We start from the raw sequence: 6597 nt of genomic DNA, 5'->3' as shown, positions 1-6597 counted from the left end.
CCTTAGCTCCGTGAGGGCATGGGTGTCTGCTTCGAGGTGGTAGTCTTTGACGTTTAGGCACCCATTTGAACTAGGGTCTCGTGGCTTCAGTATTGGGTTTAGCGGGTTGCCGACATTGAGGTTTGGTGAGTTGTGACAAGGCACGACCCCCCTCCTTAGACTTGATGGTGGGGTTCTCGACCGGTGGCCTTGTGGACTTGGAAGGAGTCATGCTGCCCTTGCTAAAAGATGTAACTATTCGGATATTGTCTATGGCTAGGTGGATACATTGAGACTCGTAGTCGACTGTACAATGAGCTTGCTTCTTGAAGGTTCATCCTAATAATGATTCTGTGCTTACATCCTTAGTGTTGGGCAACACATAGAAGATTATAGGCATGCTTTCAAACTCGATAGAAATTGCAACCTTGCACTTTCCCAAAAGTGTGTAGGGTTGGCCTCCATAAGGGCTAAGCTTAGCATTAGTGGACTGCAATTACGGTCTGCCAATTTGGGTCCAATGGTCATGGGTTAAGACATTAAAATCAGCTCCCTCATTGATCAACGTGTTGATGGTGCATGTGTGCTTAGTAGTGACCGTCATACTTAGGTAAGCTGGTTCTACTAGTTCCTCATCCTCATCGTCCATCTCATTGATAGCGGCTACTCGTACGTGGACAAAAGGTGCTAGCATTGGGGACTCATGCAATGGGTGCGTGGGAGGGAAGTACATCTTTATGCAGCTACCATTGAAGAAGCCTATGTCCTCATCCCCTCTAGGGTTTCGAGTTCTATGTTGCCAATTCGGTTGATGGTTCGAACCTTGAAAGGTCCTAGCCCTCGAAACTTCGGCTTTTGCTTATGTCCTTTGACTGAGTACAGTAGTATTAAGTCACCTTGTTTGAAGTTGCGCTGCTTGACATGCTTGTCAAACTAGCTTTTGCGTCTTGCCTTCTCACATATTAGCGCATGGGTGGCTAGAAGCCGGGTTTCCAATAAGCATTCGAGCTCAATTAGGCGTTCCGTCCATGCCTCCTTCCCATCCCATCTTTCTTGCTGGGCTATCCTAAGGCTAGGTACGAAGAACTCCAAGGGTAGAATTGCCTCCATACCATAAGTCAACCTAAAGGGGATTCTACAACCGTCTTATAAGCCATGTGATAGGTCCACAAGGCCGCTATCAACTTCTTATCCCAATCACTACGCAAGGCAGAGATGACTTTGGTCAGGACATTTACTAAGATTTTATTTGTGGACTCAGCTTGACCATTTACATGAGGGTAATAAGGCAAATATTTTCGATAGATGATTAGGAAGGAGGTGAGCTATCACTTCGCTGATGAAGTGTCTGCCTTGGTCACTGACTAGTTCGATGGGTCAACTGAAATGTGAGATCATCTGCTCCCATAGGAACTTAGCAGTGGTCCTACCATCATTTTTTCTTGTAGCTCGTGCTTCTGCGGATTTTATTAGATAGTCGATGGCCACAATGATGTATTTCGCTTGTGAATACTATGCCGCAACACTAGTGGGTCCGATGAAGTCAATCCCCATTTCTCAAAGGGTTGTCATGCAATAATTGGGGTTAGCTCCATTGATCTTTACAGATAGGGACTTAAGTTTGTTGACACTCATCACAATGCTTCACAAATCGTGCTGCATCTCGAAAGGGAGTAGGCCACCACACTTGGGGCTACAACACTTTGCGGGCTATCGCGTCTCCATTGAAATGTCCTCCTGCGATTCTACTGTGTGCCTCTATCAGTACATCATGCATCTCATGCTCACACATGCATCTACACAATAACCCATCTTGCCCCAACCTATAGAGTTGGCTTGCTATCAACTGATAGTGTTGGATTTTTAGGATGAGCTACCTAAGTTGGGCCTTTTCTATCGCTCATTTCGGTAGTCCATGCTCAAGCACTTGAACTATGTCGTTTGCCCAATACGGCATCATGTCGGCTCTAAACAAATCCTTTTTGCTGGATAAACGGAATAGATGCATGCCTGGCAGTTCATCCACCATGCCTTGTCTAGTAGCTTCTCTTGTGGGGATGTGAGACAGATGGTCAGCCATGTAACACTGCTTCCCTTTACACACTACCATGGAGAAGTCAAAATCCAAAAGCAGAAGTAGCCATCTAGTGATGCATCCTGTAGTGCATGGTTTGTTAACAAGATACAACAAAGCTTGATGGTCAACAAAGAAGGTAAAAGGCATATCCAAAAGATAATGTTGAAATTTCTTTACAGCAATACCATGGCCAAGCCCTTTGTCTCAGTTGTTGAGTAATTTATTTTAGTCTCAGTGAGTTGTCTACTAGCAAAGCTCACTGGGTAATCCAGGCTATGTTGACTAGGTTGGCACAACAATACAGCTTCTATGGCGAATTTCAAAGTGTCAATGTGCACATGAAACGTGAGTGTCCAATCTGGGGCTCGTAGAATTGATGCCATGGTCATAGCCCTCTTCAATTCCTCATACGCATGCTAGCATTCCTAGATCCATTTGAATATGATCAATAGCTTGTATAGAGGTCTAGCAATTAATGCATAGTTCAACACGAATTGTCGATTATACCCTGTATAGCCTATGAAGCACTGAACGCCCTTGTAATCAGTTGGGGTGAAAGATCAACAATGACCCTGATCTTCGAGAAATCCATGGCAATGCCATTCTTCGACACCACGTGTCCTAGGATGCATCCATGCTTCATTCAAAACTGGCACTTCAAAGGGTTCAATGAGAGATGGCATAGTCAACATCGTTCAAAGACTGCTCGGAGTCTATCTAAGTGTTCTCGCCAAGTAGAGTGAACACACAAGTCGTCCATGAAGACCTCTAACTCCTTCCTCAGTATGTCTTTGAACATTGTACACATCAGTCGTTGGAAGATGGTTGGCGCATTAGTCAACCCAAAAGGCATGACTATGTAGGCAAGGACACCCCATTCCGTGGTGAATGTAGTCTTATGCCTATTGTTAGGATGCACTTGCACCTGATTGTATCCAGAGAAGCCGTCCAAAAAGCTGTAGGCCTCTTTGCCAGTTAGTCTCTCAAGCATGTGCTCAGTGTATGGTAGTGGGGAATTATCTCTCTTCGTAGTTGTGTTTATCTTCTTGTAATTGACACACACTCTAATCTTTCCATTCTTCTTTAATACGATAATGATGGGGGAAACCCAGTCTGTGTGTTCAATTTCGTAGATGAACTGTGCTCTCATTAGCTTATCAATTTCTTCCTTGACGGTGTGGGTGTGCTTTGGATTCATGGGATACAGTCGTTGCTTGACCGTTGTTGTGTTAGGTGTCATGGGTATGTTGTAAGTCACCACACTCGGGTCTACCCCTTTGAGCTCTTTTAGGGACCAAGCAAAGACGTCTATATACTCTCACAAGAGAGTAACGAGACTTGCTTCATCTTGCTCAGCCAAGTCATCTCCTCTATAAAGACAGGTCATGGGGTCTCCCCTTTCCTTGCTAAATTGACCTCTTTGACCTTGGTGGGTCCCTCAATTGCTTTGCTTGCTTGCCCCTGTCGTTTGGCTCCCAGTAAGATCACCACCCTATCTCCCTTTTTGAACTTCGTGAATCGCTTTGGTAGGTCTTGCAGTTTTCATTGCTCTTCTGTCTGTGTTTCTTTAGGCAGCTTCCATTGTTCCTCCCTTAACTGTTGGCGTCTTAGGTGGATGGGTAGGTCCCCCTTAGTGCGTCTAGTCTTGGGAGGTTGAGGTATTTCAGGATCACTATCTACGCTATCTTCTGACTCAGAATCAAACTCTCCGTCTTTTCTAGAAGAGGAGCTCTCTCCTGGTGGTCGTAGCTCAAAAGGCGAGTCCATTCGTAGTAGTGGTGTGTCACTCGGTTGGGTTAGGCTTGCCTCCTCGTAGTCAATTGTGCTTGTGTGCTCCAACAACCAAGTTCGATCGCAGTCCGTGTGCCTGACTCCTTTCTCTACTCCAAGGGCACTTTGCTTGTGTGGTTTGGGGTCCACTCGTATTTGTTTGATTATACGTCCCTAGTGTCGTATTCTATAGTATTAATTTTCCTTTCGCTCTCATCAATGAAGGAACATCAGTCCTCGTATTTGTCGTCAGAGTTGTCCTCGTATTCGTCGTCAGAGCTGCCTGGTTGCGCGTTATTCTTCAAGTTCTGATATATCTCTTCTTGCTGGTCTAGGATTAAAGCCCAATTATACCTCAAGTTTAAATCGTGTACCTTGGACCATCACCATTTAGGCATGTCTAAGAGATCTTGGAGTGGCTTAAGATTCATTGCTAGATTGCCAGCCAACTTGTCGGTCAAGCACCCTAGGATGTCCAAGAGCTCTTATATATTGTTTGGGACTCGGAATGTAACAGGATTGGTCTTCCACATAGGCTTCCAATCATCATGCAGATTGGCATTGAGGGTGTGTCCTTGGGCTTGCAAGTTGCCTTGATGGCTTGTTTGTACTCCTCCGTGTTCGAGAACAATAGGTCGATGGTAGCAAGAACATGGATCCAGTATCGTTCGTCCTCAGGGCATGGGATATACTTGATAAGGGTCCCTTAGGATCTCCTAATCTAGCCGTCACCCTTCAGCATGGTGGAGATGGCATCTAGGTCAACGTGAGTAGTTTTCCAAGTGTCCATCTCTACTCTTACAGCCTTTGTTCGATTGCCTTAGAATATGAGACCATTACCCCAATCTTCGACGACTCTCACGTTACGCATCTAGGGTTGGCCTAGCAAGATGTTGTAGTCCACTCCCTTCATGATTATAAAGTTAGCATAGAATTGGATTCCTGCAATCTTCACTGGCCAATTTTTCAACACTCTGAATGTTTTCACCTTCATTCCGTTAGCCAGTGTGATGTTGGACCTAGTAGTCTTGACCGATGGGTTACCCCAAGTTTGAAGTATTGCATGGCTTAGCATACTCACTCTTGCCCCCGTGTCTATGATTCCCTTTCTTGTGACATTCCCTAGCGCTAGGACTAGCAGGACTGCATACATTTCCGTGCCTTCCCAAAAAGCATTGACGTGCAAGGATTTAGGCATGGAGTGTAGCGTCAGACTCGATATTTGCATTTCTACCTCATGCTCAGTTAATTTTGTGGTAACTGGCTCATCTGATTCCTCGACCCATTGTTTCAGCTCCTGCCATAGTGTTGGATGTTGCCTAAGTAGGTCACCTAAGCTTAGAGTCACGTGGGTGGTCACCAATGTATTAAGGAGGTTGCTAGCCGCTTGTCTTTCTCCTAATTTTGCAGTTCTTGGCTAATGGCCTTGACTGGTTTGCTGGCCTAGAGCATTTAGACTTTGTCTAGGCGACTCTATTTGTGGTGCCATTGCCTCCCTTGATTTTGGTTGTTGTGGGAGAGAGAATGGCGTGCTTATGCTTGAGAGATCATCAATCTTGTCTCCTAGTATGGGCTCAATGTCTTTTAGGTGCTCATGGGCCTCCTTCACCCACTCTTTTACCTTCTTGATGGCTTTGAGTTGGCACTTCAGGTTGGTGTACTCCCCGACCTTAGCACTTCCCTTTTTAGTCATCCGTGGAGCCAATGTTTCTTCCTCTGCATCAATGACTTTCCTTACAACAGGCGGTGTTGTGGAACTTTTGATTTTGATGGTGACCTTAGCGTCTGGTATTTTCTTCCTTTGTCTCTGACTCTTCTTTCCAACTGAGGTTGCATCAAGGCTGCTAGCTCTTGCGAATGATATGCCGGCCTACTTCGTCTGAGCATGGGTCATGACATGCAATGGGGTAGGCGTTGCCTCCCCATCGAGTGTCTCGACATCGAACAACCCCAATGGAACTGATGGCGCATTTGCCAAACTAGAGGATGGTCTTTGCCTAGGGAGATCGACAAAGAGATGAGTGATTCCACACTCAACGCATCTCAGGTCAGCCTTATCTCTATTTGCTTAGTCCCTCTTAAGGCAGCGTGAAGAAATGTGTCCTGGGTGATCGCAAGTCGAACACATGATTGGCTCTTGGATTAATGCTCCTAGGCCTCTACTTCTCCCTCTACCTAATGCCATCACTGATACTGGTTGGTAGTCCATAAGGACTACGTTGCCTTCCTCATCATATGACACGTACGGGTTTATATAAGGCTCGTTGCTGCTAGGCTTGTCCACATAGTGGGTTGGAGTATCACTCGGTGGGTGGGTCAGGTAGGGTCCAGGTGGTCTAGGGATACATGTAGGATTTATTTCCATCCTGATGGATGGCTTAGCATCATTAGATGCCGGGAGGGCCAATGGGGCTCCCCTTCTAAAGAAGTCCGGTGGCTTGCTCGCAAGGTAGGGTTGACCGTAAGGTTGCGGGTATGGGATTCTTCAAGGTAGTTGACAGTGCAGGGCATTATGGCTGAACCTACCACAATTAGCGCAAGGTCATGACCTAGGGTTTTGACACATGGCTGGGAAGTGGTTTTCACCACAATGCATGCATTGAATGTATGGGCATGTTGGCTGTTTCATCATCTCCTGCAGTTTCGCTATGTCCATCCTAATCTTTTCTAGCTCTTGTCCCGAATCAGTGCCCTTCCCTTTGTCCTGCGCGCTTGGGCCTGCTCTTTGACTCGGCGTTGAGGCCCTCTCAAAACTCCTAGCATTGGACTCT

Source organism: Lygodium microphyllum, chromosome 29 (genome assembly GCF_053477565.2).
Source record: "Lygodium microphyllum isolate KBCC chromosome 29, Lygodium_microphyllum_v1.1.10, whole genome shotgun sequence".
Lineage (NCBI taxonomy): Eukaryota > Viridiplantae > Streptophyta > Polypodiopsida > Schizaeales > Lygodiaceae > Lygodium > Lygodium microphyllum.
This window is presented reverse-complemented; position numbering follows the sequence as displayed.